This window comes from Mauremys reevesii, linkage group 21 (assembly GCF_016161935.1).
Source record: "Mauremys reevesii isolate NIE-2019 linkage group 21, ASM1616193v1, whole genome shotgun sequence".
NCBI lineage: Eukaryota > Metazoa > Chordata > Testudines > Geoemydidae > Mauremys > Mauremys reevesii.
The window spans coordinates 16,124,688-16,146,375 of record NC_052643.1 but is presented as its reverse complement, the minus strand read 5'-3'; the positions used below and the strand labels follow the sequence as shown (position 1 = coordinate 16,146,375).

Here is a 21,688-nt window from a genome sequence, read left to right as displayed (position 1 = left end):
AATCAAATTTACATGTTAGGTATACAACAACCAAAAGTCAAACTATTCTTCATATTCCACAGTAATTGCTATTTCCAGGGATATTAATGCACAAATAAGGAAAATGAATTTGAAAACTGGAACAAATGATTGCTTTACTAAATGTTCACAATTGGATAAGGTTATGCATTCAAATGGTGGGAAACACTGCTAGCTTTTTTTAACCTTGAGAAATTGTGAATTCTCATTAGGTTTAACATTCCATCTTCAAGTATGTTCCTCAAAGTGAGGGTATGGCCTCAAAACTGTTCCAGCTGGATTTACAATGGATTCTGAACATGAGGCACCAACAAAGATTTCATAAAAGGATGCTTGCTACACAATGACCTGGCAGCTACAAGGACTAAGCAGGGATCAATGCAAGTGATCTTAGTCTCCCAATACAGTAACCTACTTTATTTTTAAAGTTCTTGTTCTTAACATGAAAAACCTGAAATATTAAATACTAGTGAAGCTAGTTTCAAATTCAATGGCATCAAAAAAAAAATATTCAAAACTGAAACTTAACACTGACAGGTTCTTAAATAAATGTCCTTTAAATGATTTATTGAACTAATTATTATAGACGTAGTTCATTTCTTCAATATTTATCTTCATTTTGAAAAATGTTAACTGTGCATTTCCAAAACAAAACACAAAAATGAAATACAAAAGCCCAATACAAAAGTAAGCTATAAAACAGATTGGTTATTTAGAGTATAACCAATGGCAAATGATGGATTATAGAAAAATAAATCCATAGAGCAGTACTAAAACTCCTGATCCATTATCAAGAGTTTAGAGGTCATCTGAATACAAAAGACATATTATAGAGCTGCAAACTATTTGTAGAATAGTGTAATATGTATTTTAAACTTGTTAACAGTCATTTGAAAATGCTTAGGAGTAAATCTATTTTAAGTATTAACTAGAGAGTTTATTTTATTGAGGGTTTTTAAGTTAGAATTCGGTTAACACTAGTATAAATAATAAACATCATCATAAACTACCAATAGAAAAATTATACATTTCAGGAATATACAAGATGACTTTTTTAAAAAGTATAATGTAATTTTAAAATATGACATGTACCATGTAAAACACAGAAAGAGGTTTTAATAGCCAAATAACCTTTTTCTTCCACCTCTCTATAATGGAAAGAATAATGACCTAAGTATGACAACTATTTCAGGTCAAATGCAGTTTTAAAAGCCTCCACAAATCATCCGAACATTTTCAAGCAGAAGGGAGCTTCTCCTTTGTATGACAAAAAATGACTACTTGGGGTCTGATTATTATTAGACTGGTAAAACAAAATTTTACAAAGCCATTCATACAGGATTTTATATACACATTCTGGATTATGGAAAAATATTTTTTTAAAGTCTATTTGTGGCTAAAATAGAAAACAAAGAAAAATGTTCCTAAATGCCATTATAACGGGCATTAGATGGTAGAACAAAATCACGTTACTGTTTTATCCAGTCACAGCCTATGCGAAAATTTCAATAAAACTATTTACTCCTCCCACTTAGTCTATCCTCCCATGTATTTGGGGGAAAACCTACAAAAATTAAAACAGGAAGAAAAACGTTTGTTTTACCATTCCCCCAGTCCCCTACCCACCACAAAAAAACCCAGGAGAAAGCAAGCAAAAAAACAAAAAAGACATCCAAAATACAAGGAATAAGATCTAGTTTGGCAGAGCTATGATGAGGAGGAGTTGAAAATGAGAGAGAGCTGCCTTGCTGCAAACGCCATCTTGTTGCAGTTATTGGGCCCAGGCACAGAAGGATCCATTCATTCACAGCAAAAAGAAAATCAAACACACACCCTCGGTAAGCTGCAGCCACCGAAAACAAATGCACTATTATCACCTCCCTCCCCAAAAATACACTTATCTAAAAAGACCGATGCATAGCACTTAAGAAGAGTTTAGATCTCAGTGCAATCTCCCCCCCCCCATACATTTTACATATAAATCGACAGCACTTTGTCTTGATTCACATCCTTGTGCTCAAACAAGCTTCAAAATGTGGAATAAGCCTCCAACGACTATGTACAGTAATGATCAAACTGCAAAATGTTTTGTGTCTCATTTCATTTTCAGTTTTAAATCCCTTCCCCTTGAGTTCAGTCAGTTGTCTGTAAGAACAATTTTGCTGGATTTTTTTTTTAAAGCTTCCTTTTATTGTAAGATGTTCTTTCCTTTTGTTTCTAGTGTGTAGACAATATCTACGAATGTGGCAGTTAACATCACGGAAAGGATGCCTTATTTGAAATGAGTCCCAAGTAGCGACTTGGTCAGAGAATACTGAAAAATCACATTTGTTAAAATTTCAGCTAATCTTCACAAGTGATGAATTGACATCTTGGAATAACTTCTATGTCATCCTGACTCTTTTCTAGACAAGATTTTTTTTAAGTCTTGTCTAGTCCCTAATTTCATATTCATTACTTAAAATATACACATGACTGTACATCCTTTTTCATTTTTATATGCAGTTTTAGAATTGAACTTTAAAAAACTACTCTGAAAACACCTTTAATGGGTAAAAAATGTACTGAAAACCTTTTCATAACCAAGCTGTGCATTTGGGGTGCGGGAGTTGTTTTTAATATTTTTAACATTTCTTCCATGGAGAAACTCCCTTATTCTGCTGTAGCAAACATCCTCCATGATCTTTAATATTACACTTACAGGCACACAAAAATATGCAGCACCATAACAGATGGAGGAACAACAAATATGCAAGCTAGATAAATCCCTTAGCTATGTTTTTTAACAAGACTACAGACCGTACCCACCCTTCCTCCCACAGCAAAAAACAGGGTGAACCCATCCTCCAAGCCTCATATGTTCCATTTTCTGGGCTAGGGGCTGCTAAGAGCAGTCTTACCCTATTTTCTCACCCTTGTCTCCTCTTAATCAATTTGCCACCATTACAACACAGATACACACCACAGCATTTTCTCGAGATTCCCCCCGCAACACTCCCTCTGTAGGGCTCGGTTTCTTTGCCAACTCACCTTTATACCTTAACACGCGCGCGCACACACACACACACACACACACAAAGAACAGCAGAGTGCCTGGTGTAAATCACTCTAGCCTAATTGCAATTAAAAATGGAACCCTGCAAAACCCCGGGTTCTCTTCCCTTCTTGTCTTAAAAAACCCTTCAAAAGAAAAAGAAAGACTCTCTCCCACTCCTACCCCCACCTCTTCCTCCTCCAGCAGCTAGAGAGAGACTTGCTAGGGAAGCTGAAGGGGGGTATTTCCAATCTCTCTATGCTAGCAGGCGCTGGACAAGGTGGGGCAGGGGAGATCGGGGTCATGGGGGGGGCTGCTAGTGAAAGGGGCGGAGGGAGAGGGCTTGATGAGGGGGCAGAGGGCAGGAGAGGAAGAAAAGGGGTGAAAAGGGCGGGGAGACCCAGGAAGAAGGGTCATGGGGAATCTGGGGAGTGGGGCAGCGGCAGCCAGCGAGGAGGGAGTCTCCGCGGGAAGGGGTCCCCAGGCCCTTACCTGCCCCTCCGGCCGCTGCTCATTAACGGGGCCGCTGTGTCCGCCGCCCGCGGCCCCTGCCCACTCCAGCTGTGTCCCCACCGGGCTGGGGGAGCCACCCGCGCTGCGTCTGGTCGATCCCGAGGAGGCGGCGGCGGCGGCTCGTGGGGGGGCCTGGCTCTCGGCTCCTCCTCGCGCGCTTGGTCCCCGCTCAGCTCCCCGCAGCCATCGGGAAGCGGAGCCAGCCTGGGCGCGGTAACCGCCCCGCCCGTGCGGCCCGGCCGGGAAACCCCGGCTGCCGGTCCCGCCCCCCCACCAGGGCCCGCCCCCGCCCCCGCCCCCGCCCCCGCCCCGCGCCCAGAGCGGCTGAGGAGGGTGAGAAGGGCACTGAGGAGAGGGGAGGGAAGCGGGGTGAAGCAGCACTAGCGGTAAGGGGCGAGTGGGGGAGCTGGGGAGGGGCACTGGGGCCAGGGAAGCAGGGGCCACAAAGGGACTGAGTATGAGGGGGGCTCTCAGAGTTGGGGAAGAAGCGTTATTTGTGGTGTGAAGCTCCTGGTAGTTTTAGGCGCTGGAGCTTTAGCACTACACTAGCCCGTCTCACACAAAAGCTCTTTAATTAGCCTCTCGTAAAACAATGCGGGGGGGGAGATAAGGAGGGGATGAGGAGAACGGGGATCAGGCCAAGTGAAGTTTTTCTAGTTATGCAACTTATCTCTGTCTTCAGAACCATGAAACGCAGAGTGGTCAGTTTCACTTTCTGGTTCCCAGGCTCCATACTGCAGTGTTTCATTTGTTTTCTTGGTCCTGCCTCAGCACAGGGGCTGAACTTAACTTCTGGAGGTCTCTCCAGCCCTGCATTTCTATGGGGAAATGTTTAAATCCAGGGGTAACAGTCTCCGTGTCAGGACAACCTTTCCAGCAGTTTAGGTTTTGTAAAGGGTCACCAACTTTTTTTAAAAAATTAAATTTTGAGCCTAGTCTAAGCAAAGGTGCCCTTGCAAAGAAAACAATTCTTTTTATTATAAAGTTAACATACTTACCCTGAGAATAAATTCTCTCTGCAAAAGAAAGTTGGGTCTGAAGAAAGAAAAGGACATGACAATAGTCAGAGACCTCAGTGAGTTTTTTTATTTTTAAAGATATAAGAAACCTATTCACTTTCAGGATCTTGGAGAAAAAGCTACCAAGCAAGAAGTTGGAAGTAGTTCCCTGTTACTTTACCACCAGGACTCAGAAACCAAGCAGTGACATAATCTAATATAATCAAACACAGATATCCCTGTAGGGTTTTATTTGTATTGCACCAGTGCCCATAGCCCCAACAGATTGGAAGTCAATTGTACAAATCTATAGTAAGAAATAGTCCCTTCTCCAGTGAGTTTAATCTAAATATGTAAATGCAAGGATGGGGAACAAAAGTATTATTCTTATTTTACAGCTGGGGATTAAGGTACAGAGAGATTAAGTGATCTCCTGCATCCCAGTTTAGTGACATAGCAACAAGACCTGCTTTCCTAATGGCACAAAAGTAAGTATACAGATACACCAGTCTTTTTCCAGTAACAGTCCCACATGCATTTTCCTGTACTTTATTACATTGTCACATGTGAGGATTTCTCTTCTTACCTAACTAGTTATAATGAAGCCCATAAGGGCCAAACAAACTCTTTAAAATATACCCAGTAAAACCCACAGAAAAAAAGGTGGCTTAAAATCCTGTCTGTACCTGTATTGATAAAGCTAGAATAGAAAAATAAGACCAATTGCTTAATAAACCGAAGAAAATAAGTTGCTCCTTGTAGCTTCAAAACTTCCTCTGTAGGTCAGTAATTGTCTCCTTCTCCAGGATCTAAATTGCCAGGTATATGAGGAAGTGCATGCTCGGAAATGTTTGTTTAAAAAAAAAAATTACCCCTCCACCCCCTCAGAATTGGGTGGTTATGACTAGTTACTAAGAGTAAGGATAGTTTTGGTGATTATGATTTAAGAGAATTAGTTACTTGAGGTGTGTTAGTATCATGTGAAATAACTTAGGTAACTATGTCTTTGTTTATTTTTGTTTGTGTAATAACTATTCAAATGTGTTTTGAAAAATCCTACATCCTGTGTTTGAAGTTCAGGACTCAACCCTCAAATTTACCAGTAACAAAACAGGAAACTTTACTTAGGTATCTAGAGCAGAATACCGAGCATCACAACTCTTGGGTTACATTCCCAGTTCTACTATTGTTCTGTTGTGTAACCTCAGGCAATTTACTTATGCCCCATTCTTACAAGCATTTATGGGTGTTTATGGATAGGTACAGTCCCACTGAAGTCAATGGAACTACTCATGTGTAAAGTTGGCCATGTACCTAGAGGTCCACAAGATTGCGGCCTTGATCTCTCTTGTGCTTAATTTCTCCAATCTGTAAACTAGTGATGAGATTTAACTACTTATTGTCTGCTTTACTGGGTGTTGGTAAAGTGTTTGAAGTGTACTTATAAACACAACTACTGCAATGTTCCAGTCAAAACAGCCTCTCCTCTGAGTAGTAGGGTTTCTTAAAAGGTATGTTTCATAACAGTTTAAAAAAATCCCCACGTATATATCTATAAACACTGAGATTAAAATGTAATTTTGATACCCTAAAATTTGTGTTGAATGAAGGGGAGACCACCCTGTATTAAATATACAAAAAAGAGATGGCATATAGAAGCTAAAAACATGTACCGTTAAGCTGAGTTCAGGCCCAAGTGGTCTTGTGGAATTTCATCAGCTTTAATTGCCAAAACAGATTGGCCCATTTCCAGTCTGACTATGTCCAGAAGTGCCTTGGCAGATTTAAAGTCCAAAAAGGTATTTTGTCTTTAAACAAGGCTCTGCGCTTGTTGAGGAATAGAAAACCACCTTTTAGTCTTCTCAGTAGTATCTTTCTCTGGGGTTAAGTCCCATCTCCTTCCCTGTATTACTAGACTTAAATATATATGGCATGAATTGTTTGTTATAACCATACAATAACAAACCAGTGAACATTTCTTCCCCATAATTTCAAGCACCTGTGACACTAGATGACACACATTCCTACTGCTTTGCCCTGCTTTATATGTCTGCTCCATTCTTACATGCTACTCATAAAGGGAAATTTACATAAATCCTGAGCTTTTAGAAAAGATGCCTTCAGAATTATAGACTACTCCTCAACAAAGAATCCATTTCATTGTTACCTTTTTCAGTATTGTATGAGAACTATCAGCTAAATTCTGTGCTATGTTAGATGTGGCCTATGCAACCTACTTCAGTATATGAGGGGTTTGGAAAGGCGGTTGAACAGCTAGAACCTAGTCCTAGTGTCTATTACAAGTTCTTCCTCCCTAAGTGCATACCCACAATGCAGCTTTGGAGCAGTTCCTGTCAGAAATGTTCCTAATCCAGTTGCTTAATTATGACTCACCTCCCAACAAAAATTATGAATAATATGAAGTTATACTATTAGCCTGAAAAGAAAAAAGGGGGGACATTGTCTTGTTTGTTTGTTTATTTATTTATTTAAAGACTTACTAACTGGACAAGTTAGTTCTATTTCATTTTAAAAACTGTCAAAATGGTTTCTCTTTGCTGTCTGTACATAGACAATTTGAAAGTTAAGGTGTACACATAACATCCATTTTGCAACACAGCAAATGCCTAATTTTTACATAGTATATTATATAAAATGAAATGTGCTTAATACTATAACCCAGGACAAAAGTATGCTGTAGTCCCCAAAGAAAAGTGGACATATTATAGGAATCTAGTAAAGTTTAGCTGTCAGATGCCAGCTGAAACAATGGTTGGAATCTTGAAACATAATTGCTAGTGTAGCTATGGGCTGGCTAACTAGGCTTCAGAAGAAACTTCTTCTGTGAGCAGGTTATTCTATAATTCTCCATTATGGAATTTCTTGCACTTTCCTCTGAACCATCTGGTATTAACTGCTGTTAGAGACAGATACTGAACTAGCTGGACCTTCGGGCTGATCTGGTATGGCAATTTCTGTTCCTTTGAAAACTGCTTCAAACATGGCTACAAGGCTTCACATGGTTCTAGACTGAGGCTGTTTTTTACTATTACATTCCCAGAAACCCTATGATCTTGGGAAGCAGGAGTCTTGCAGGTTGCACTCTAACATAAGATCAGTGTGTTATGGAGAATTGCACATTGCTAGTAAAGCTATGAAAAATCATTGTTCAATTGCACAGGAACTATAAGCCTTTTGTGTGGAACACAAAGAAGATGTTGATAAAATGAGAATATTCAACTTAGTGTAGTATCACTATGAAACATTTGCAAGTAGGGAACAATTGTGCCACACACAATTTTTGTTAGCTGCCAGTTCCAGACTTCGAAGACTTCCCCTTTAGACCAAGATAGTATTTGATTTCATACACAGTGAAGAGCTATATTCTAGCATTTAACCCCCAGGCTTCACTTACACTCTTGCAGTCATGTGATTGCTGCTAACACACAAAAAATTGAGGTCCAAGGGTTAAAAATATCTGTGCAGACATTAATGTGTAAACATTAACTTTGGAACCATTGTGTACCAGAAATGCTGTCTCTGCCCTGCCCCCCAGAAGGTCTTGCACTGAAAGGTGGAGTTGTCAAGAGGTTAGAGCAGGGAAGTGGGGAAACAATTACTGGGTTGTTTCTTGCTCTGCCACACTTATATGTGATTTTGGGCAAACCTTTTCACCTGTCTATGTCTCAATCACCCCATCTGTAAAAGAGTTACGATAATACTTGCCCACAGGGGTGTTGTGAGACTTAGTGTTCATAAAATTCCTTGAGATCCTTGCATGAAAGGTGCTAGAGAAGTGCAAATATTTTCTTTCTAGTGCTTATGCTTGGTTAGGATTGGGTTAAAAAATAAATGGACTCAGATATGACAGTTTCTTCTTTTGTTTGTTAGATCTTGTTTGGCTTAGCAATATCTGTGATTCAGCAGGTCTCTCATTTTCACTAAAGTTACATAATATTTTAAAAGTTGCAGGGAATTGAAAGTGTTATTTACTTGAAGGTTATTTTATATTTCAGATTTCCAGGTGCCTAGAATGAATACACTGGGTCTCAATATTAAGCAAATAATTTGCAACTTTTTAGAACACATAATGTTAGTCTACCTATAACTAAATTCCATATCTTCTGTTCCCAGCATGCACTGGGGCTCCTTGTACAAAATTTGAGAAAACCTCTCTACTTTGATTGTCCTAAAATATGGTCAGGAACATATCTGGGATCATTCTTATTCAGTAGGTTATTACATCTAAGCTTAACCTGCTTCATTTTTACAGAACTAATATACACTGATTATCTATATCCACAGAAAGTGAGTTTTGGGTCAAAAGCTATATATTGAATGAAGTAGCCGAGATAGAGAGGTGTGTGTGTGCGCATATGTTTGTACATGCACATGTGTGCCTGGGCACAAAATCTCTACTTTCTTGCCCTTTAACATGTTGCAAATTAAAAAAAGATAAGTAACATTTTTGATAGATAGGTGAAATATTATCTTAAGTCAGTAAGTAGAATTTATAATACTTGCATGAATGATAAAAGCCCTGATCCTGCAATAAGCTTTGTGCTAGACTCATTGCAGAACTTGGGCCTAATTTATTATGTCAAATATCTTGCATATTATAATTAACTTAATTCCATTATCATTGCAAACAATGAATAAAGTAACATTTAAAAACCCATTACAAACTTTAATCTGGATACTCATTGTTTAATGTTGCGGATGTTATGGATAGCAATTGCTATACAATTTAATGGTAAAATGGAATTATTCTATTTATACATATGCTTAGAATTTCAGAATTTTATTCCTAGGGCTTGACTGTCATAAGGGCTGAGCGCCTGCAGCTCTCACTGACCTTTAAAGGAGCCATCAGGAGCATGCAGGGGGCTCCAAAACTGGGCATGTGATTCAGTGACAACTGAAGTCAGTTGACTTCCATTGGATCGATTGATTTCAGTGAGCATTGACTAAGGTCTTTTGAGAGAAATAGTCTTATCTCAGATGACAGGTGTCTTAAAAATATAATTATATAGACAGAAAGATTAGGTGTAAAAGGAATTTGAAAGTCATCAAATAGGGCTGTGAAAAAAGAGTATTGTTTAGATAGCAAATTACCAGCTAAAATTCAACCAACTTAGTTTGGGGGATACACTTATTTCCCTATACCAATTATCTTCTCTTTTCTATTGCCAGACATTCAATAAAAAAGAGACATTGTAAAAATTAAATATTTCTAACTTCAGATACTGTTTCAGGGAATAATCTGAAAGTGTGATGTAAGAGTGATTTAAGAGTGTTGTGTGATTCTGGAATATGAGATGGTCTCTTGGTTTATTATTTTGGTTGTTTTTAGAAATTGTAGTCCCCTAAAATTACTCAGTTGGAAGTCAAAAAATAGAAGCTTTAGCAATATGTACTTTTCTGCTACTCGTGCATTATTGCTGTACATTAAATGGAGCCATAGAACTTTTTCTTTTGTCTGTGTTGTCTTAGGGAATGATATTTATATCTGTCTGGTGATAATCACCTGCTTTTTCCAGAGTCTAGGAGCAACTGAAACTCATCAGAAGATCCATACAGCATTTTACTTGGATATAATTTGTAAAATTGAAATCATTCAGATAAAACAACAATACTATTTGTATGCAAAAATTAATCACTTTCTAAGAAACAGGGAAAACTGCTGACAAAATTTTCTACAACAAAACATATTATATTTCTAAACAATATGTAATAATGTCACTTGCAAATAATCTCTTTTGTGAACTGAGTTATACTTTGGGGACTAAATTAGGTCTTTGCTCTTCTTGTTTGACAAAGATCCCTCATTCCTTCTCTAACTTTAAATGAGTTTCTCTGACTCCTGCATACTTGGAAAAGGATAACATTCTCACTTTAATTGTTACACAGAAAAGACCTCATACAGATGTCTCTGAAAATGCTAGATAAGTAGGTACTGCTAAGGATTGTTCGTTGAACAATGTTGGTGTACTTGAACCTGTATAGTATTTAGAGAAAAACAGAGTCCCTGCCTGCCAAGTGTTCAGCAGGGCTATTATATTTTGGTTTAGTGAAAAAGTAACCTTTTATTAATCTTTTAAATTAATAACATTTGTTATACAACACACTTAGGGCAATCTAAAATGATTTGACTGAGTTCTTTATCTTTCTGTCTAAAAATGTATATAAGTTAAACATGAGTTGGAGAGTATTTTATATGTAATTTAAGGAATGGCAGAAAAAGTGGAAATTTGGCAAAGGGACTAGAAAGAGAACTTGAATGGACTATTAATAGCCAATCGAGTATCACTGGCTGATTAGTAATAGAAGTAGTAAATATTTCTGTTAGTGCTCAAAAGCCCCAATTAGGGGCCTCATGGTGCTGGGGATGTACAAATACAGATAAGAGGCAATCGTTGTTTCATTTGCAGTCAGGGAATGTAAAGAACCCAGATTTTTGTGATGAGAGAGGATTCTGGAACTGGAAGATTTTAGAAATAGACTGAGATCGATCTTTAAAAGGGAAATATCAGAAAAATGGCTAGGTAAAAATTACACATTATTCAACAGTCCTGCTTCTTGTGGTATTCAGAATCTTATCTGCTTACCTTACTGTTAAAATAAGATTTTATTACTTTTTGACCAATTTACATTACAAAGCCACCACAGCAGTGAGAGAACAAGTTGGATTCTATTCTAGCTCATGCAACACCTTGAGAATTGTTAACCAATTTCCTGTTGCAAATCTTTATTAATAGTGATCGTGCATAAGCCAGAAAGAACCCAGCTTTACTTTCAGATCCCAGGTTGAGTTTGCAGGGCTGCAGCATTAACTTCTATGGCAAATCATGCTGGGACTTCCACTGGTTTGGAGGGGATCCCTGCCCAACCCCAGCTCCCTCGGAACCTGCTAATGACCCAGTCAGGTGGATGATAGCATATGAACTTCTCTCTCACCTTCGAGTACACCTGTCCCTTCAACTTTTCTCCATCAGAAATTTAGGAGTGGATGAACCCTCCTTAGCTTATAGCCTTTAAGGGCAGAAGCTGCATATGAACTCTCTAATAAAGGTCCCAGCTGAAAGTGCACTCCAAGGAGGAGCTCAGTCCTATTATTGGATGTGTAGATTATTTAATGTGTGTGACCTCCTCCCTACCGCTGTTTATATTTTCAATAATTTAATTTAATCCATGTATTTATGTATTCATGCGTATTTATATTTGCACCTAATACCTTGTCTAAAACATGTTTAAAAAACCCATAAAGCAAAAACGTTAATCTTACACTTCAGTCAAAACACAGTCAGGTTTGGACTTAGTCTTAGTCTGATCTCTTCCAACCAGCAGTTTCATAGCCAGTGTCTTTTGTCTGAGATACTGTACACAAACAATTCTGGGAAGAGCTCAGTGCCAAGGAAATTATTGGCAAAGGTTTACAGACCTATTCAGATTTTGTTAGTAGCCCTAGTAGGGGTAGAGTGGTTATTTCTAATGATTTTTAATGTCTAATACACTAAGGCCAAATTTTAATATAATACAGTATCTAACAAAATGTTAGTTCCCTATCCTGGCATGTAATTTTCTGCAGTTCCTGTACATAGCATCTGAATTGGCAGAACATAGTGTGGCATTGTTTTATTTCCAGGGAGTATACTTGGTATCTATATGTACTGATTAAATGTTTATACATATCTGTGTTTATATATAACAGGGAGAATAGGTCCATCAATGGCTATTAGCCAGAATGGGAGGGATGGTGTCCGTAGCTTGTGTTTGCCATAAGCTGAGAATGGGAAACAAAGGATGGATCACTTGATGGTTACCTGTTCTGTTCGTTCCCTCTGAAGTACCTGGCATTGGCTACTGTCGGAAGACAGGATACAGGGCTAAATGGACCGTTGGTTTGACCCAGTATGGCCATTCTTATGTTCTTATACAAGTTAGGTGGAAGTGCAGATAATTTATAATAAACTAAGGGCAGAATTTGCCTGTAAAGATGTTTCAGCAAAAGCTTTGTAAAAGGTTAATTCAAAATCAGATGTTTTAAGTAAACTCCTATATACCTAGATTTACTACATACCTGTATATCTATACTCTTACAAAAATATTTATTTTCATCTCATATAGGGATAACATTTATTAATATACTATGGGGGAAAGTTTAACTTGGGGTAGCATATATTGTCATAGAGTCCATGAGCTCCTTTCATGATAATACGTTTTAAAAAAATATATTATAAATGAGAAATTCGGAACCATATTCCCCACCATCAATACAGGTGGTAAATATCCCAGGTCAGATCCTAAGCTGGTATAAATTGATGTAGTTCCATTTAAGTCATACAACTATCCCAGTTTACAGCAGCTAAAGAACTAGGATCGTCCCCAGAGTGATTTCTATGGGCGTTTCCAATTCCAGCAGTCTCCTCCCTAATCTTGCTATCTGCAGGCATTGCAGTGAGCCACCATCAGACTCTTCTGATGGTGTATATTGAAACAGAGCAAGGACTGTAACATTTCCTGTCTGTTGTGTTTATGTCTGTGTGAAGGCAGGTGTGCAATTCAGTGGTCTTGTAAGGGGATTGATGGAAAAGTTAGCCTTGATTTTGATCTGCTTTGAAATCTCATGCCATTTGGTCCAACAACAAAAAAAGAAAAGAAAAAAAAAGAAATAAAAAAAAACCACACCCCAAAACCTGACTCTGCCAGAATCATTAACTTGCCTTTCCTCAAAACTACATGAAACTTTGAGTTTTTCAGCATTTTAACTCAGAACCATACATTAGCCCCAGCTCCATTCAAAGGGATCATGAACCTTTTGCCTAGGCTGGAGCTTGGTAGGCTTGCTGTTCTTTGCCAACTCTTATTAACAATGCAATGAAAATCATGGCTGTTGGTTTCCAAGGAGGAGCTCAGGTAGCAAATTGTCCAGATCACATTCATTTTTTAGATTTTTTTAAAATTCATAGTCAATACTCAGTGAGCAAAGGAGGAGGAAAAGATGGGAGTAACTAGCTCCATCTCCTTAATTACATTCTTAAGTTCCACGGTTTCTTTCAGCTTGCCTGTTGCTACAGAACAAAAAAATTAATTTAAATACTTCCTGAGATGGGAAAACAGAAAATTAGCAACAGTATTCTGGCCAGGAGGGAGTCCTCAGGGAGGATCTTTAAGGAGGAGAGTGAGGTGCGGGGAGAGGAGAAGCTAGTTAGGAGGGTTATAGCATGATCTAATAGTAGGAGCAGGAAGGTCAGGGAATCAGGATTCCTGAGTTCTATTCATAGCTTTTCCCTGACATGTAACAGGGCTTTGAACGAGTCACTTACCTGCTCTGTACTTGAAATTACTCATCTGTTAAATGGGTACATCTGGGAAATGGATCCTAGCACCAAATGTGTAGCTGCAGCATGAGTGTGGATGTGGGTGTATGGAGTCTGGGTCATGCACAGCTCAGCAATGTGGACTCTCAGCGGCAGGTTTGGGTAGCACATGCCTATATGCATGCTAGCTAGGACCTGGATACATGTTACAGCGTAGATGTATTCTAAGAATATTTACTTAATTCACAGAGGTGTTGAGAGGCTCATCATAAGCCACTCTGCGATCCTTTGAAGAAAGACACTATATAAATATGCAAAGTAGTATAAACAAATGGGAAAAGGTGCCTTTTTCCCAAATAGGTGTGAAAGTAGTGTAAAAAGATGCACGATTTAGGTTGACAGTAGCCTAAACTCTGCTGCATGAAGGCGGCAGTGGGTATGGCTTGGAGATCCATTCCCTAACCACAAGATAACATGGAGAATAAAGTCAAGTGAAGGACAGTAGTATGCCTGTAGGCCTCATCCTAGTACCTTAACGGGCAAATGAATTACCAGTAAGTACATGTAAAATACTCCTGTAGATATGCATCTCCCCTTATACATCTTATTCCTGGTTTGAGATGAAATAAGGTACATGGGGACAGTGCATATTGCTCTACCTCCTTATTTATACCTCCACGTGCTCTAGTGGTCCTCATACATACAGTTGCAATTCCTGGCAGACCTAGACCAAGCAGCTTTTATTTCAAGAGGCAACCCTCATTCATCATCTAATAACCTTCCCCCCCACATTCAATCAATGTAGTCAGCATCCCATACTTCAGCTATATAATGCCACCCAAAAGTTCACATATAGTGCCTTTCATGAGTAAATCTCAAAGCACTTTACAAAGAAGGTTAGGGTTGTTACCTCCATTTTACAGATGGGGAAATGGAGGCAGAGACCTGAAGGGACTTGGGCAAGGTTACCCAGTGGGCTAGTGACAGACCAGGACCCAGGTCTTATGAGTCTCAATCTAGTGCCTTGTCCACTAGGTCACATAGATTTGCAAAGAGCCCATACTGTGATACAAATGTATGATTCTGCAGTGTGTATTATTTTGTACCACAAAATAACAGAGGGTGCCTGTTAAACCAAGCTTTGTTCTGTATTTTTCATACATTTGTCCATTTTCCCCTTTGAAACATAGGGGATTGCCCAAGCTGGTCCTGCTCACTTGTGCTTTGCCCTTCCTCTTTTTTACCCCTTTCCATTTTCCATTTGTTCAAACTGTGCTGGAAAGTCCCTGTGGAACAGTCTTTTTGTGTGTTTCTCTGCAATCAGAATTGTGGCCAGGCACTTCTTCCGTGTACTGATGATTATGCATCAGGGTCTTGCTCTGTTTTTCCTTTATATTCATGTGTGTATCCTTAGCCAGCATTTTGCCCTATACTTTTAAACTCAGTTGGCCAAACCTTTGCCTCTAGAAGAGCTCCTTTGTCCTACCCCAGCTGTGCAAAGGGTCTGTAACCTGCCCTAGCTGGATAAATGGATATTTTCTCATCATAGGGGAATCTCCATGTGGCATAAAGCCAATATAGCTGGCTCTATGCTACCTCTTCTGCCCCTTCCTATGCCCACTATAGGGAGCATGACCAGAGTGCTGCTGTGCTTTGGTGATCCTCAACCAGAGTACTGATTCCTTGGGGACTGTTAGCTGGTACAAATTAAAGCAGCCCGGTGGTTGATCAAACTTCTATTGAGAGCTGAACCAACCCCTGGCAGCCCCAGGTATTTTGAGAGTGCAAAATTGATGTATAGACACCTTTTTCTATCACCTCAGGTTATGCATTGAGCTTAGGTCAGCTAAATCTGAGGATTGGACCCTTTAACTATGCCCTGTCCTCAGCATATGTAGGGAAACTAAAGGAGAAGGTGTGAGGGTAGCCACAGTCGGGTGTATAGAAGCCTGTCTCTCATCTTCCCTCCCACACACAATTACTGTAAATGTAATAATGATACTGGATACAGCAAAGTGAATCCCAAGTGATGTGGCATTATCATCATCGTGAGCAGACCCTGTGCTATATATTTCTGTGTTTTCTGCTAACTAAATGACCTTTGTATTACCATTTCAGTGGCATGAATTCAAACTCACGAAGCAGCTGATGAATAGATGTTAATACTAACTATTTTTTCCCTTTTAAGGGGCTTTTCCTCAGGGGGATCATTGCCTCATTGAACAACTAACAGATAAACAACGGGTACCTTGGAGATGCAGAGAGTTTAGGATCCACTTTGAGGATTCAGCCTAGCTACTGAAATTTCCATGATGTCAAATGCATCCATCCTGCAGTAAAGTGTGCCCGTGGGAAATACCTCCAAATACAAAGGAGAATCCGCTTATCAAGTTGCATGTCAGTTTCCTACAGAGCAGTCTTTACTCCTTGACAGAATGCGGTTCTTCTTCGAGTGATTGCTCCTATGCATTCCAGTTAGGTGTGCGCACCGCGCGTGCACGGCTCTACGGAAGATTTTTACCCTAGCAACTCCGGCGGGCCGGCTGGGCGCCCCCTGGTGTGGCGCCGCTATAGCGCAGGATATATACCCCAGCCGGCCTGTCCGCTCCTCAGTTCCTTTTTTCCGCCCGTGACGGCCGTTGGAACAGTGAAGCACAGCTTAGCTGACCTCCACTTCCCTAGCTACTCGTAGTTTTCTCTCGTTCTGTTTATAGTTGTAGTTAACTCTGTTTGTTTGTAGAATAGTATAGTGTATTTATTTTACAGGGGTTCGGGGTTTATCCCCTTCCCCTCACCCGGTGCCGGGTCCGATGCCCGGTCCACAGGGTCTCCTAAGTGCCTCGAGGGATCTTACCTCACAGATAAGTGCTGCATTTGTGAGGCCTTTAATCCGTGAACAAAGGGGAGCGGGGCTTTCGTTTTAAACAGCTCCTGAGGGAGGCAGCTCTTGCTCCTCCGCTCTCGGCGCCGAGCGCTAGTTAGTTTTCAAGGCGCGCTCCCTCGGCACCGGATCGCCGGTACCGCCAAGGCCTCCTGGCACGACCGTCGCTGGCTCCGACGTACCCTCGGCATAGATCCCTCTCCTGGAGGATGAAGAGGCACAGTATCCTTGCTGCGTCCGAGCCGCCGCCTCTGCAGCCGAGCGCTATGCTCGGTCGGATCGTCCGGCACCGGTGTCTGCCGTGGCACCAACAATGCCCGCACCATTAACTCCGGCCAGGCAAAAGCCGTCGAGTCCGGTGCTGGAAAGCTCCCACGTACGGTCCGTGGTCGAGCTCGCTCTGAAGCTGCGTCCAAGATGCTTGCTCCGCAGCCGAGCGCTATGTTCAGTGGGATCGCCCGGCACCAATGTCTGCCGCGGCACCGTCAATATCCGCACCATTAACTCTGGCCAGGCAAGAGCCGTCGAGTCCGGTGCCGGAAAGCTCCCCGGTTCGGACCATGGTCGAGCTCGCTCTGAAGCTGCGTCCGAGCTGCCTGCTCCGCAGCCGAGCGCTAGGCTCCGTCGGATCGCCCGGCACCGATGTCTGCCGCGGCACCGACAATGCCTGCACCATTAACTCCGGCCAGGCAAAAGCCGTTGAGTCCGGTGCTGGAACACTCCCCGGTACGGACCGTGGTCGAGCTCGCTATGAAGCTGCATCCGTCGTGCGAGCTATGGTCGAGCTCACTATTCCCTCCACGCCGGAGACAGTGTCCACGGCGAGGGAGCTGATTGCACCGACAGCATCTGCGCTGCCTCAACCCCCCGCACCGCCGGTGTGGGTTACATAGTCGATGGGCAAGCCTGCCTTGATCAGACCACCCTACGTCGGCACCGCAGAGCGGCACCGTTCAGGGTCGCGATCCCGCAGATGTTCTCGGTCCCGTCACCGATCTAGGTCTCGACGCCGCTCACAGTCTCGGCACCGTTCTCCATGTTGGTACCAGTAGTACTTGCGGCACCGGTCAGCATCCCATTCGCTGGTCCGGGACACTCTGCACCGACCCAGCTCCCGGCACCGTCCCAGACACCGGGACGCCCGTAGCCACTCCTGATCATCGAGCCTTGCACCCTCGGTCGACCACCCAGCGCAGCTTCGGTGGCAGGTCCTGTTCTCGGTACCGGTCTGCCTACCGGTACCAATCCCCGGTGCCGCATCGAGTGACGTCAGTTACAGACGGAGACTCTACCAAGAGCTTTCAGCTCCTCCAGGGCCACCCAGCCACGCATCAGTGTCATCCCGTGTGGACACTTCATATGCGTAGCACTCTGTTTTCCGATGTGCCCTCCAGAGTCTTCCAGGAGACCTATCAGTGGTCATTCTGGACGCCTTGGGTGTACTACCACGCCAGAGGCGTACCGGTGATCCCATCTCGCTCTGTTCCCTCCGAGCTCTGGGGGCCAGAGGTGACAATTAGTCGTCCCCGTCCGACCAGTACAGAGCAACCCCCGGTTCGGCACCGGGCTCCCAGATCCCACCGGATCAGGAGGTCGTCCAGGAGCTCGAGCCCACATGGGACCCGCTTGTCCCTGGCCTTTCTTCTTCCTCCTCCCCAGATGAGACGGGGGCAGGAACATACCCCTCCGGCCCTCCTCTAATCGAAATGCGACCAGCCCCTAATTCCAAAGAGGCTGGGCGTGTGGTCTTACGGGGCCGTAAGATGTACCCGGAGGGGGCCCTGCAACTTCGTGTAGCGAACCAGCAAGCCCCGCTTATCCGCTACTGTGGGTGGCGGTGGGCAAATTTACAGAGTCAGTTCTTCGGAACTCCCGTCAAGAGTTCGTTGCCCTCCTGCAGCAAAGGACGGAGTTGGAGAGAGCTTCCCTCCAGGCCTCGTTGGACGCAGCTGACTCCGCTGCCATGACTCTGGCCTCGGGTGTTGCCACGTGGCGCGTTTCATGGCTCCAGTTGTCGAACCTTCCCTCGCAGCTGCGGCACGCTATACAGGACTTGTCCTTCAATGGCACAGGCCTGTTCTCTGAAAACACTGGCCCTAGGCTGCAGAACCTAAAGGGCAGCAGGGTCACTTTGCTCTCTCTCTCTCGGCGTGCACACGCCGGTGATTCAGCGCCGACGTTTCCGTCCCCAACCTCCGCTCTTACCCTGCGTCTTGACAAAGTCAGGACTTGGCCAGCGGGCGTGGCTTACACGGTCGTGGCCATCAATCCGCACCCCAAAGGAGCCGAAATTAGGGTCCTTCTGACCACCAGTGGGGCAAAAGCCTACCCATCCTCGCCCCTCCTAAGGACCCCTCTCTCGAGCGATTCCTCTGGCAAGACGCGCACGCTCCTCTTCATCGGAGCTATACAGGAGGTACCTAAGGGCGAAACCTATCCCCTAGGCGAAGGGAGGTCTCAGACCTATCCTAGGCCTGCGAGAACTCAACAAGTCGCGATGCAGATGAGTTCCGCATGGTACCCAGGGCGACCGTCATCCCATCCTGGGATCCCGGAGACTGGTGCGCCGCCATCGTTATGAAGGGCGTGTGTTTTCACATCACCATTTCTCTTCCACACAGAAGGTACCCTCGGTTTGGGGCCTACCATCATTATTCACAGTATACGGCCCTCCCGGTTGGCCTCTATACAGCCCAGGGGTATTCAAAGTGCATGGCTGTAGTCGCCGCCTTTCTTCGCCACCGTCGGATACACGTTCTCCGTATCTAGACGAGTGGCTCATTCGAAGAACCACCGGGCCCAAAGTACCAGTCATGTGGGCATCGACACGAACCTATTCCTGTGTCTAGGCCTGATGATCAATATTAAAATCCACTTTGATTCCCATACAGGGATGGGAATTCATTGGGGCCGTCCTGGTCTCCAGACTCGCCAGAGCCTGCTTACCTCAGCCTTGGTTTCAGGCAAGGGTAACAATTGTACAAGGTCTATGGACCTTTAAAGTCAGGGTAGGAGGAGGGGGGGGCGTGGCAGGGGTACCCTAAAAAAAAAAAAAGCTTGCCACAGAAACCAACAATAACAAGTTAACAGAGACTTTAGCCTAAGAAAGAAAAGTCTTCTTCAACAGAGAGATGCATGGCTGGGTGGTGAAAGAGGAAGAGACTTGCTTCGATCACCCCTTCCTCAGCCAGGGGAGGAGGACCATCACATGGAACGTGGAGGGACCATGTACGAGTCAGGATACATAAAAAGAAAAAAGGGCGCCCAAGAAATACCTGCGACCTTTCAGGTGATAGCAAAAAAAAAATGCTATACCTGGAACCAGCTAGAGCGAATGGCCCAGGATAGAAGACTATGGAGATCTGTGGTTGGCGGCCCATACCCCGGTTGGGGTGACGGGCATGAATGAATGATATGGACCTTTCCGCCAACTTGGGCTCGCACTTGTCTAGGTTTCCTGAGTCACATGGCTGTCTGCACGTTTGCAACCAAACATGCCAGGCTTCGCCTCTGTTCACTTCAATCGTGGCTCACCTGGGTGTGCCACCCGGGCAGAGATGGCATGCTCGTGGTCGTCTCGTTCCCCCCGAGCAGCCTAGGCTCCCTCGACCGGGAGTCAGCGTCCTCCCTGGTGTATCCAGGGATGCTGTTTCATTCACCCCTCGGGGTCCCTCATGACAGACAGCCCATCTCTCGGCTGGGTGCGCACCTGGCGTAGTTTCGCACTCACGGCCTTCAGTCAGCCTAAGAGCTGGCCTTACACATCAATGTCCGAGAGCTGAGAGCAGTCTGCCTTGTGTACCAGGCGATTCAGCTGATGGATCGTCTCAGCAGATCCTTCCTGTCTCACAAGTGGTAGTTTCCTCCCATCTTTATCTATTCTGTTTTCCAGAAGTGGGTCTTTCCCCGCATAGCCCTCCTCGCTCTCGCGAGAATGGAAAGAGAGAGAAATTCTCCTCGTTCCAAGGCCTCTCCCCAGGCTCGGTCTTGGAGGATTTTCCTGAGGCCGTGGACCAGCCATCTGCCGTACGCTTTCCACTGTCCCCGCTGGTTCACAAGGTCCTGCTAAAACTCCGCAGGGACAGAGCGCCCCTGATCGTGATCGCTCCAGTGTAACCTGGGCAGCACTGGCACACCATGTTGCTACACCTGTCGGTAGCAACCCTCTTGGCACAGACCCCATGACGTGGGATCACGGCAACCTTCACCACCCGGTCTTGTAATCCCTGCACCTCACAGCAGGACTCCTGCGTGGCTAAACCGATCCGAGTTACGTTGTTCTGCCTCGGTTCTACAGGATTCTCCGGGGTGGTAGAAAATCTTCCATTCGGTTAAAGTATCTGGCCAAGCGGAAGCGTTTCTCCTGCTGCTCCGAAACGCGCAATGTTTCCCCCGCCGAGGTCCCGCTCCATTCCATCTGGTTCCTCAGGGCTTGGAGCGTTTATACCTCCCCCCCAGTGGGGCCCCGCCATAAACCTGGCTCTTCAATCTGGTTCTAACCAGCTTTATGACTGCCCTATTCGAGCCAATGTCAACATGCTCATTGGTATACCTGTCCTGCAAGACAGTGTTCCTGTAGCCTTTCCTGCGGCCAGACGAGTCTCCGAGCTTCAGACTCTCTCAATAGGCCCAAGGTATACTGTATTCCTCAGGGACAAGGGCAGTTATTACCACGTCCAACCTGCCTCCCTGAGGACGGGTCGGCCTTTTATATCTACCAGGATATCTTCCTTCCGAAGCCACTCTCTTTGCAAGGAGAGCAACGGTGGCCCTCCTTCGACATCCGTTGGGCGTCCGCAATCTATATCTAGCGGACAGAGCCCTCTCGTAACGCCCCCAAAACCTTCATCTTACCTGTCTCCTCCTAGAGGATTTCATCTTCAATGACGTTGTGCATCCGCACCTCCTCTGTTTTGGCCCATGT

At 43.7% G+C, this 21,688-nt stretch overlaps 2 protein-coding genes across 34 annotated transcripts in view; one reads left to right on the top strand and one right to left on the bottom strand.

Annotated features, from left to right (window-relative positions):
- The window catches only part of GNB1 (G protein subunit beta 1), an 80,917-nt gene extending 77,129 nt beyond the window's left edge, over window positions 1-3,788 (bottom strand). The window contains exon 1 of one of the 2 annotated variants that reach the window (XM_039509173.1): window positions 3,545-3,788. The gene's annotated coding sequence lies outside the window, so the exon portion shown is untranslated. Of the gene's footprint in view, window positions 1-2,918; window positions 2,960-3,544 lie in introns of those variants that run through there. The other variant, XM_039509174.1, reaches the window with a different exon arrangement.
- CALML6 (calmodulin like 6) overlaps window positions 1-21,688 on the top strand; it is a 235,833-nt gene that overhangs the window by 114,006 nt on the left and 100,139 nt on the right. For 17 of the 32 annotated variants that reach the window (XM_039509211.1, XM_039509212.1, XM_039509194.1 and 14 more), the window contains 2 exons: window positions 2,240-2,321; window positions 4,962-5,051. The exons of 4 other annotated variants lie outside the window; for them this stretch is intronic. The gene's annotated coding sequence lies outside the window, so the exon portion shown is untranslated. Of the gene's footprint in view, window positions 1-2,239; window positions 2,322-3,305; window positions 3,333-3,859; window positions 3,952-4,621; window positions 4,641-4,961; window positions 5,052-21,688 lie in introns of those variants that run through there. 11 more of the 32 variants (XM_039509201.1, XM_039509208.1, XM_039509207.1 and 8 more) reach the window with 5 other exon arrangements.